The 12,520-nt window shown below is 41.0% G+C and overlaps 1 protein-coding gene across 6 annotated transcripts in view; it reads left to right on the top strand.

Annotated features, from left to right (window-relative positions):
• The window catches only part of NRXN1 (neurexin 1), a 1,496,060-nt gene that overhangs the window by 162,550 nt on the left and 1,320,990 nt on the right, over positions 1–12,520 (top strand). The gene's annotated exons all lie outside the window — the stretch shown is intronic.

Here is a 12,520-nt window from a genome sequence, read left to right as displayed (position 1 = left end):
ATTAAACCATTTAAACCATTAAAACCATTTAAATACATCTAAAACGGATAAACATTCATAAAACCATTAAAACCATTTAAACCATTAAATAAACATTCATAAAACCATTAAACATTCATAAAACCATTAAAACCATTTAAACCATTAAATACATCTAAAACAGATAATCCTTCATAACCCTGCATTTAACCTAACCACAGCACTTGGATAGAAACTGTCCTTAAATCTGTTTGTCCTAGCCTTCAACACTCTATATCGTCTACCTGACGGTAAGATCTCAAAAAGCAAATGGCCCAGATGTGTATGGTCCCTTAGGATCATTTGTATCTTCCTTTTACATGCCATATTATACAACTTGTATTTATAGCTAGGATTTTTGGCCCCAATGTGCATTACTTTTCACCTGGCTACGTTGAACCTCATCTGCCATATTGACGCCCACTCACCCAGCCTCGACAGATCCCTTTGGAGTGCCTCACAATCCTCTCTGGTTCTCACCACCTTGAACAAGTTAGTGTCATCTGCAAACTTAGCCACTTCACTGCTTACTCCCAACTCCAAGTCATTCATTGCACCAAAGGCATAATAAATATAATGTAAATCATTATATCTGTTTTGAATATTTCTCATCATAAAATACAGATCTCTAATTTGTAGTGTGTAAGTTGTGTCTTACTAGTAACAATACATGCTTATCCCTAATGCATACAGCTAGCAAATAAAATGCATATTCACTTTTAAAATAAATAGAAATAATGCAAACAAAATGAATGAAAACAGAACAAATGTAAAAACTGACAAAAATAGCAGCTGAATAAAGAAATGAGATAAAGTATGGAACATTTTGTACATCACTAATGAGGAATTTGGTGTGATCAGAGCCAACACCTCTCTATCCTTAACTGTGCTTACCAAAGACACATGCTAACATCTTCCCATCTGTGTTTTGAGATCAGGTGTTGCCGTGCAAACTTGCTGCTTCATTTTCTCTTCCAATCTCATTTCATCTCTATTTTTCAGTATAGAATTGGGATCTGCATACTTTGGTTTCTTGTTACATTGCATGGAAGTATCCAACATAGCAATCATATGTAGTGTCTTTCTGAGCTGCTGCTCCTTACTCATGTTTCATCTTTATTGGGTAAGTGTTGAAGTAATGTTCTTCCTCACCTTTTAATCAATTCAGCATTGACTCACTGGACAAAGGGCTAGGGGACCAACCCACACAATTTGTCCTAGGATTGTTTCTCTCCTTTGGGTTCTGCCCTTAAAGACATCAAGAACCTTAAAGGGCAGTGTAATCTTGCTCATCCACTTCTTTGTCTTGTCTGTTGGTCTGCCTTGGCCATGGAGAAGGGCCAGGACAATGCTGCCAAGAAGGCTGGCTTTATTTTACCTGAGGCAGAATTTGAGATTGTAGAATTGACTGAATTCTTCAGACAGTGAAAAATCACATTTGGGAATGCTGCCTTGAATTACAAAATCACTATGCAGGATTTCTGATAACATTACTGCAAAGATCCACATTGGGCCCTTCAGATTCAGGAGACCATGCACATACTATCTTCCAGTGGCAACTTGCCCAGCTCTTTGAGCACCCTGGGCAATCTGAGCCTACAGAAATTTGTTTCCCTAGTCTTCTTGCCTTTGGTAGTCCTGACTCTGCAAATAGAAAACTAGCATTGCATTTTAAAACACTGGGAATATCTTTTCTCCTTAATAAAATGGTTTTCTGTTTGCAGGAACTTTTTACATGAGAGTATTCCAAAGTAGTATCTCCTGTAGACTTAAGTTATACAGTCTATTTTCTTTTCTCCCTTTCTTACAATACAAGAACTCGTGGGCATTCAGTGAAATTGCTGAGCAGTCGGGTTAGAACGGATAAAAGGAGGTATTTCTTCACCCAAAGGGTGATTAACATGTGGAATTCACTGCCACAGGAGGTGGTAGCAGCTACAAGCATAGCCAGCTTCAAGAGGTTAGATAAAAATATGTAAAAAAATGGAGCAGAGGTCCATCAGTGGCTATTAGCCACAGTGTGTATATATATGTGGGCCCCAGCTGGAAAACTGCATACTGAAAATTGTATTTCTTGTCTTCCTATTGGAAAACTGCATAGTGAAAATTGTATTTCACTGAGTTTTTTCTGAGATCATTCAATGTATAATGTTTAGCATACAGAAAAATACACCCTCTTATATATCTGGACCTTTGCTCATTTTCTCTGTAGCCTTTACATTATTTATTCATCTTGCTGTGTATATATATATAAAATTTTGGCCACTGTGTGACACAGAGTGTTGGACTGGATGGGCCATTGGCCTGATCCAACATGGCTTCTCTTATGTTCTTATGTACTGTCATTTGCACCTCATTGTGCTGCATGCACAGACAGATCTATCCTAAATTGTATCTATGGTAGGGTCAACGGATAATTTTTCTTCACTTGGAGTGGCAAAGGAGACAAGGACTTCAGAAACCATGGAGATAGTGAAGATGTTCTAAATTTATTTATTTCATCAGTTGCTGTAGTAGCCATAAATAGATGAACCAGCTGGAAAACTGCATACTGAAAATTGTATTTCCTGTCTTCCTATTGGAAAATTGCATAGTGAAAATTGTATTTCACTGAGTTTTTTTCTGAGATCATTCAATGTATAATGTTTAGCATACAAAAAATACACCCTCTTATATATCTGGACCTTTACTCATTTTTTCTGTAGCCTTTACATTATTTGTTCATCTTGCTGTTTTTGTACATCAAATATTTTTCGTCTTTCCCCCTCCTTCTTTACATACAAGTATGGAAGGAATGTTTTGTGCTTCAAATGCATTTTCATGAATAACTAAAACAACAGGTATTGGATTTTTACTGGTCAGATGGAAGCTGTAGCTTCTGGACAGAGGAGGTAATCTACAGTGTAGGTTCTACTTTGTTCACTTAGAGCCTAGGTACCCAAGACGTGTGAAATGAATTAGATCGAGGGGACCCCCCCCCCAACTCACAGTCACATATGATTGGGGAGACTAAACTTAGAAAGCACTCCATTGGTCAACATAGCTTGAGGGAAAGAAAAGTTTCTGCCTTCCCTCCCATACCATTTCCACTAACAGAAACAGCCACAGAGGGGTGCTGTTTCCCTCACTGTCAGGCTGCATGTCTCTTCAATCATGAGTCTAAGACAGTGGCTCTCAAACTTTTTGGCACCAGGGACTGGTTTCATGGAAGACAATTTTTCCATGGACCAGCAAGGGGAGGCACCTTCAGAGTGAGGCCACGCCACCTCTTTCATCTGCCTGGGTCCTGGGCAGGCGGGCAGTGGCGGTGCAGTGCCTCTGCCTGGCTCCGCTGCCTGGTTGCTAACAGGCCACAGACCAGTACTGGTCAACAGTCCAGTGGTCGGGGACCCCTGTTCTAAGACATGAGGAACTCAAGAAAGAGGCAACGCATGGCCATGGGTGCATGATGGAAAGCAAAAGTAGGGTTGTAAACCTCCAGATGGTGGCTGGAATCTCCTGGGATATGATTCATCTCTAGGTGACAGAGATCAGTTCACCTGGAGAAAATAGCCACTTTGAAAGGTGCCTCTATGGCATTATACCCCACTGAAGTCCCTCCCCTCCCAAATGCTACACACCTCAGGCTCCACCCTCAAAATCTCCATGGATTTACAACCCAGAGTTGAGAACCCTAGGTAGAAGCTCCCTTCTTACAGCACACCTGAGCTGCATTGAATGATAGGGCACTTTTTAAGGTGAGTACCCTATTCGTACATGTGACCACAAACCAGGTTGGGGATCCCTGATCCAAATCATGTCAAATATATCTTGAAGCTAGGCCCAGATATCAGTTTCTTTGGTTAGGGGAGTACTTGACTTACTCAGGATCAGTGTAGTAGAACAAATGTAAATTGCATAAATTAATAGGTGGGCGATCTGTCTAACGTACAGTTGAGGAAGAACTGAGAAATAATCTCATATTGCTGACATTTTCTATTTAATAAATTGTAGTAGCTCAGTGCATTTTAAGCATTTCAGATTAACTGGAAGCTCTCTTCAAGATGGTAAAGAAGCAGTCTCATCTGACTGGAAATATTCAGAAAAGGCATGCACACATCATATTTTGATCCTGTGTCTCTTGTAGGTATGAGATCATATGATTTTAAACATGATAATTTCCACATTGTTTATTGATTGATTATTTGTTAGAGGTGTTTTGTTTACCCCATTATTTGAAACCAGAGGAGCTCTAAAGGTGGCTTACTAGTTATATAAAGAGCAATAACATCAGCATAAAGCCAGATTAATAAACAAAGCAGATAAAATTAGTCCAGTAGACTTACTAAAAGATTACAATGGGATGAGAATGCCATTCAGCTAATATCTTCAGATGCCTTTGGCCTTTCATCTAAAAATAAATGAGGGAAGCTGGCACAGTTCCCCATTTTCTACTACCTGCTTGCTTAATAATAATAATAAAATTTTATTTATACCCTGCCCTCCCCACCGAGGCAGGCTCAGGGCGGCTTACAGAGTGTGGCAAAAGCCATGTTAAACAATAAAACAATTGTACATTTCTGTACCATTTAAAATTTACCATTAAATTTACATAATATAAAAATCTAAAATCAATCTAAAATAATCTTATCTTATTGCTAACTCGATTGTTGATGTTAGTGATGGCATGGTGTTCATTTCAGGTTTCATCTTGGAAGGCTAGCCGGAAGAGGCCAGTTTTGCACGCCCTACGGAATTGGCTAATGTCCCGTAGGGCCCGCACCTCTTCCGGCAGCTGGTTCCACCATTGGGGTGCTTTTATAGAGAAGGCCTGTTCTCTGGTTATTTTTAGTTTGGCCTCCTTTGGCCCAGGTACTTCCAGAAGGTTTTGTGAGCTGGATCGCAGTGCTCTCTGGGGAACATATGGAGAGAGGCGGTCCCTAAGGTAAACAGGTCCTCGGCCATATAGGGCTTTAAAGGTAATAACCAGCACCTTGTAACGAACTCGGTAAATAACTGGCAGCCAATGCAGTTCCCGCAGCCCAGCCCGCACATGTTCCCACCAAGGTAGGCCCAATAGCAGTCTGGCTGCTGCATTCTGCACTAGCTGCAGCTTCCGGGTTCGGCACAGGGGCAGCCCCATGTAGAGGGCATTACAGTAGTCTAGCCTCGAGGTGACCATTGCATGGATCACTGTTGCTTCACTTGAAAGTCTCTGCTTGGCTTCTTTCCTTTGTATAGCCTGACCTATGGGATATTACATGGCTGATTCTACACTGAGGTGGCCAATTGTTGCTGGTCTCATTTGTTTTCTTTTTCAATTCAGTCCAATTTAGGCCCACAAAACCCAGTAGAGCACATCAGCCTGTCAGTTGCTTGACTCCTCCTTATTTCAAATGCAAGGAAAACAACAAAAACAGGTGGTGAGCCCCTAGATTACTACCCTAAGTGGCTAGTGGGCTAGAATAGAAAATGATTTAGCATATTTTGAAATGGTTTAATTTCCAATTAACAGAGGTAAGTGGCAGTCCCAACACTGTTTTGCAAATCATCCTGTGTTCGGACTGGTGAGTCCTGAATTGCATAGGTTTACTCTAAGATATTCAGTTCCTAGTCCATAGAATATTTTAAAGGCCAAAACAAGCTCTTTAGATTGGACTCAAGGTAATCATTACCTATTGACATAAATTCATCTTCCATGAAACCACAATATTTTTATCAGCATCACTCTCATCTTTTTGGGGATTCAGAACTTTTAAAATTTGATTTTTTAAAAAAATTGTGCTGTTTCAAAATGACAGTTTCAATTTTGACTTTTCTTCTTCCTTGTGTGAATCAGTCTTATGACTTTAATGTTCACACAGTTTCCTCTTTCCTTGTGCTTCATTTTCTTCATAGAATGTGTGACTTTTCAGCATTATTTCTGCATCAGTACATCAGCATTATATATTGCATGCATAAAGAACATGCACTGTGTAAATATGAAGTGAGTATACGGTGTGTATGCAAAACCAAAAGTGAAAATTGGAGAACTTGAATTACTGACAAAAATATAGAAGAACATTTTAAAAATAGTGAACATCTTGCTAGCCAAGCATAGTTTGCAAATGTTGGTTCAGGCTATCAGTTCTGTGAAACTCCAGAGTTTCTTCATCTGATTGTGGATAAGATCTATATATCAGTGATTCACATATTGGTATTTTGCTTTTTTTGCAAGCTGTGTTCTACTTTGCATGAGCTATGAGTTTATCTGCTATGGATCTGTTGATTATCCTGAGGCCTGGCTCACCTGTCTGAATGATGAATTTTTAGCTTTTACTTTGTGCTTCTGAAATACTTGGACTTGGGGATATGTGTCCATGACATATGTATGTAATGAGGGAAATGATAAGCTTTAGCTACAGATCTTGAATGAAAAGTTTTTTTTCTTACTGGATTCTGATCCTGTGTCAGTTGTCTGTGACATCACCAGACCCAGATGATGAGTTTGAAATAGTGGAGACCAGGCAGTCCTACTTGCATAAAATGTGACCTGCCAAGTCAATCACACAGCCTGCTAGCCATGTTTGGTGCTTTACAAGGAGCATGTTTATCCCTCTTGTCTGGGAATGCTAAAATAGAGGGGTTTTCCAAGCACCTGCTGGGTTGGGCGGGGGGGGGGGGGGGAGTGGTGGGCACTGTTCTTCCAATCAACATCTCTTTGAAACTCCATACAGTTGGTTGTGTCAGTTACTAGAAGAGAGACGGCTTCAGGAGTACATTTGCTATTTTCCCCCTTGTTTCTATTTTGCAAAAATAAGATTGAGGCAAAACTAAGTCTGAGAGATTTGATAAAGGTAGCTTCTGAATGGGGAGCACTCAGGAAAATCGATGTTGCACTTGAATCACATACCTCTGGACTGCTGCCAGTTTGTTTAGGAGCGAGTGCCCACTTCAAACCACTTAGTTTGGAGTAGTTCTACTGAAATCAGGTAGAAACTCTAGAGTAAGCTACATGGTATTTTCATATCATGTTGGTTAGCTTTTCACAGTTTTTTTTTTACATCTACAATTTATTTTGGGTCATGATGTCTTTTGCTGATTTTGAGTGGGAGAGACATTATCATTGTTGATGGGAAATGTCAGTTTATATGGTTAGTTAATATAATCAGACATGATTTTGTAGGTGTTGTTCATTTTCTCCTTGGTTTCGCCAGAAATTATCCAGGTTGTCCTAATTTATTACAGTTACAGTTTGTCAATTAAAAATATGTCCAGCCCTGACCTGGATAACCCCAGTCTTCTCAGATCTCAGAAGGTCAGCCCTGGCTAGTATTTGAATGGGAGACCTTCAAGGAATACCAGGGCCATGATGCAGAGGCAGGTGCGGAGCCACCTCTGAATGTCTCTTGCCTAGAAAACCCTCTGGCTGTGACTTGATGGCAAAAAAACAAAACCCCACAACTTTGCTTCCAAGTGTTTTACAATTTTATTTTATTTTATTAAATTTATATCCCACCCTCCCCACAGCAGCTCATATTCTTGGGTTACCAGCTGCTGAAATTCCTGGAGATTGAAAGGGTGGAATATGGGGAGGGTTGACGTTGGGTAGGGAAGTAACCTCAACAGGGTATAATGACATAGAGTAGGGGTTGCAAAAGAGCCACATAGAATAAACACCAGATGTTTGAGAGCTGCAAGGAAGGAAGGAAGAAAAATAGATGGGGGAGGGAGGGGGGGAGAGGTGGAAAGAAAGCAACCCTAACTTTAAATGCATTATCCAAGTCACTGGTTGTCTTGGTTTAAATAAGTGGATTTAAAGAGATAAATGCCTTCTCCAAGCTGGCCAATGAGACAGTGGGGGCTTTGAGAGCCATACAATATGTGTGAAAGAGCCATATGTAGCTCCCAAGTGACAGTTTGGCCACCCCTGGTATAGAGTCTACTCTCCAAAGGAGACATTTTCTCCAAGGGGTCTTTTGTAGTCTGGATATGTCCAACCTGCACCTGGAGATCTCCAGCCCCCACCTGGAGGCTGACAACTCTACTCTTTAATAGCTGTATCCAGCATAGGGAAGAAAGGTCTGTTGTATCTGTTGTTCAGCTGTTAAACAAAGAAGCTTTCATAAAGAAAAAGTGGAAAGTCTAGAGCAGGGGTGTAGAACTCATTTGTTATGGGGGCCAGATCTGACCTAAATGTCACTTTTTTGGGCTGGGCCGAGCCATGTCAGGCTGAGCCTTGTGTATACCTATTTAAGATTAGGTAGCAGAGATATACACTTTTTAAAAGATATAGGCAAACATGACTAAAGGTTTTTTTTAAAACTCAAAATAAAACATGCTTATAAAACATTAGCACTTGTTTGGCTTACGAAGCTGCCTTATACTGAATCAGACCCTTGGTCCATCAAAGTCAGTATTGTCTACTCAGACTGGCAGTGGCTCTCCAGGGTCTCAAGCTGAGGTTTTTCACACCTATTTGCCTGGACCCTTTTTTAGTTGGAGATGCCGGGGATTGAACCTGGGACCTTCTGCTTACCAAGCAGATGCTCTACCCACTGAGCCACCGTCCCTCCCCAGTGGCTTAAAGGTGCTTTATTTGTATTTCTCCCATGGGATCCAGGGAACTAAGCAAAGGAAGCTCTGGCTCTTTCCCTCCCTCCCCAGTGGACCAGGAAGGGGTGGGGAGCCTCAACCAATGGAGAAAATCAAGGTTTTGCTCTGTAGCTCCTGTGTGATTGAGCAAGCCTTGCAAAGCAAGAGGGAGGGAGAAGGAAGCAAGAGGGAGGGAGAAGGAAGCAAGAGAGAAGGGGAAAGAAGCAGATGACAGCCAGTTGCTCAGGGGCCTGATAGGAGCCCTCTGGGGGCCTGATTCGGCCCCTAGGCTTCAAGTTTGACACCCCTGGTCTAGAGTGACTCAGAGGAGAACTCTTCTCCTGTCCCCTGAATAGTCCTTTTAAAAAATGAATTATTTATTATGGTCAAAGACCAACGGAGGCATATATATTACAAGAAATGTTACATGCAATTGTTACATAGATTCCATTAAAATAAGCAAATATGATTATTGAATTAATAAAGAGCTGTGGTAGACTCTAGCAGCTGCACAGAATCTGGCCACTTTATCCCTGCTCTAAGGTTCATGGTCCAAGAAGAGAAAAGAAACATATAATTGCTGTGATCTATTTGGATTTTAAAAAAATAAATAAATGAAATTATGCCTGATGCAATAAAAAGAGTAGTGCAATAAGACATGCCCAACAGTCTCAGTTTCTCTGCTTGCACAAGGACTAGTCTTAAAGAAGAACGGATTTCAGTAGGTGCAGCTTTCCTGACCTGCATGAGAATCAGGGCCATCTGCTGAAATCCCCCTTTCCTTGTAGTTTGTCACTCTGATGGCAACTGTGCATTAAGAAAAAAATGAGAATGAAACAAACTGCCATAGCATATTTGTACTAGGAATAAAAACTGGCATCAAACTCCATTTCCTCTCCCCAGTAATCCCTGTTAGGAAAGTTAAGGAGGGAATCTTATGCCTTCCACAAGAGAAGATGAGGGTATCTGTGGGTTCTGCAGTAGAACAGTTAAATTTGAGTCTGAAAGCACCTTAGAGACTAGCAAGCTCTGGGGAGGTATAAGCTTCTGAGAGTCAAAACTCCTCCCTTTGCCAGACAGGAATAGGAATGGAGAGGGTTTTTTTTTTTTATCTCAGTCAGAAGGTGAGAGGAATGTTGCAAAGAATGCTTGTAAACTTTCAATGCATATTGTAATCAGCTTGATTAGAGCAGAGGGGAAATGTTTTGGGACAGACAGAGATAAGAAACCTAAGTCCCTATTTAGCCTGAGGGAGGGGAGAGGGGTCAATTTGTTCCAAACTTGTGAATGAAGTGTCAATTCCTGAAGTATACTACAATTTGCAGGATTCTTTGGGTGGAAGACATAATAATTAAACTAAAGCAAAACCAAATGTAACCGTTATCTGTATACATGAGCACCTAGTACTTTATTTGAAGTCAGAGTCAGCAAAATTCAGATCAAGTATATATTTAAGCTAGGATTGCATTCTTTTTTCTTTTCTTTTTTGAGTAACCTTTTCCATTCTTCTAACATAGAGATTAAACTGCAGCACAGTTATAGGGGTTTAGCTAGAAAAGTTTAGGCATTAGGAAATCCTGTGGGGCAGCCTCTTCCTGGGCAGGGGAGAGAGAGAGGACTTGAGGAAGCCAGTAGATGGGGAAGAGAACTTGGCTCCCCCTTTTAAACATGGTAGAGAACTCTGCTCCCCCTTTTAAATGCTACTCAAACTGGTTCACAGATCAAACACTGATCCCGAAGGCGTTAAATGCAATTCTCTTCAGAAAAGATGAACTGCCCATTGAACCAGGAATGGCCAATCTGTGAAGGGCTTGTTGTTGCTGGGAGAGTGGAAGCTTCCTTGTCCCACTTTCTGCAGCCCAGCTGCCTCCTCAGAGCTCATTATGGGAGTTGTTTAGCTTCTGAGAAGGAGAGAGGAGTTTACCTCTCAGGTGCTTGGCAACACTATGTGTACAGCAGATATGAGTTTCCAGAACACCATCACTATGAGGGAGATTTGTCATATGCGAACAGGCCACCACCAAGCTGAGTGAGCCAAACCAAGCACATAGAGAGGGGGGTGGAGCTGGCAAAGTCATGGATGCCAGCAGGACCAGTAAATCAGCAAAATGCTATGGACAGGGCACAGCATGCTGCATGCCACAGCACAACTTAACTAAATACCAACTTTAAAAAAACAAAACAGGGTTTCTGGTAGCAGGACTTGTGGAGAATGGCTGTTGGGTGAGGGGGGCATGGGTCTGTGATTCCCCACCATAGCTATGGGCCTACATAGTTTGTAGGGGAAGCTTTTCATGGAATGGGAAAAATGGGTAGAATAGTCTCCAAGGCCTTGGACTTTTTTTTTTAAAAGGCACTTCTGTTTTAGTGCCAGAACTCAGCCTCAGAATGTGTGAATGAGCAATAAGCAATTAGTAAGAGGGGCCTCTGAGTCTGTCCAAAGTGCTTTCCTTTTTTTTCCTTTTCCTACCTATTTGAGACTTGCTGTACAGGAATTTTTAGTGTCAAGAGCACATTCCTGTCATACTTGAATCCCAGTATTTTTCTCTCTATGTCTTTGTTTCTCTGTTAGAAATTAATCTCTAGACACCATGGCACTGTTTGAAATCATTGATTAACTCCCAAACTTGTGATGGATGAATCTTAAATAACACAGGCCCATTTAACAAGCATATCCCCTTTCACTTGAGAACTGACCTTCCCCTCCCATATTGCCTGTAGAATTGTGGTTTTTATTTTCATGGAAGAAACACTGCTTCCCTGTGCTTTTGGTCCTCCCCTCCTCCCTTTCTGATGGTAGCAGTGGATCACTTGCATGTGGTGTTTGGTGCCTTGCATGCTTCTCACATGCAAAGGCAAGTTCCAGTCTGCATGCTGCTTAATGAATGTTTTTTTTTTCCTTTTCTCTCCCTCCTTGTTATGTGCTTTCAGAAGACAACTATGTAGAAGGTGGGTGCTTTCTACCTTATTTTCCTAAGCACTTTTCTTACCCCTCTTGCCCGTTATGTTTAGTGTTTTGCCTCCTGCTTAGTGCTGATAATGGTGAACCTTATCGTTGAAGATGGTAAGTTGATTTTCTTCTTTCCTCCTGAGAATGTCCAGATTTTAACATGGTGATTGTATCTTAATATGCTATGGAAATGAGGAGAATCTCTTGGTTTCACTTGGGCAAATGGAGAAATTTTCTGATCAAAAGAAAACATTATTGAATTCATGATCAAAATGCTCTGACATGCAAAGAGAAATAAAAGCCGCCCCCCCCCCCCAGCTTCATCTGCATTCTACAATTTTGTGAATTGGGTGTCCTGATTCATCTCTTGACTTTGAACATTTGGCATCTGGTAACTCTGTAAACTTAGCTAATGATTTACGTTTTTAAAATGGTTTCAAATTCAATAGAGAGTATTGTATCACAGTCACAAACTATGGCACAATTCAAGAAGTCTCTGGAGGCATGCAAAAGGGCTTGTACTATGTCCAGAACGGTGTGTTGTTGTTTTTTAAGTTATGTCATCAGCCCCCCCCCCCCCCCCAATATATATATTGCAAACTATCTTTGGGAGCTTTGCTGAATTTAGAAAGCAGCTGGTGCTGTAGCATTATGTACTTATTAGGCCTAAAATTAGGCCTAAAATTGCTTTAAAAAGCAAGGGCTACCTCCAGGCTTATAGTCATGTGTGATTTATAGCATGTGGAGGGACTGGTGTTGGGAAGGGAAGTTAGATGTCCTGCTAAGCAAGCATAGCCCTTCTATGCATCTCTAAGGCCTTTTTGAACTAATGCCAAAGTTTGTGTCTCCAGAATTTTGCTCTTTGTTGTAAATAGACAAAAAAATTAAAAGCACACATTGGGTCCTCTATACTAACTGGCTGGACAATTCTCTGTCCACATGGCCCTTGTCAATGAGGTTTCATTGTGGGAGTGTGGTTGGGTGTCTTTATTGCATCAC

This window comes from Heteronotia binoei, chromosome 1, assembly GCF_032191835.1.
Source record: "Heteronotia binoei isolate CCM8104 ecotype False Entrance Well chromosome 1, APGP_CSIRO_Hbin_v1, whole genome shotgun sequence".
Taxonomy (NCBI): domain Eukaryota; kingdom Metazoa; phylum Chordata; class Lepidosauria; order Squamata; family Gekkonidae; genus Heteronotia; species Heteronotia binoei.
This window is presented reverse-complemented; position numbering and strand designations above follow the sequence as displayed.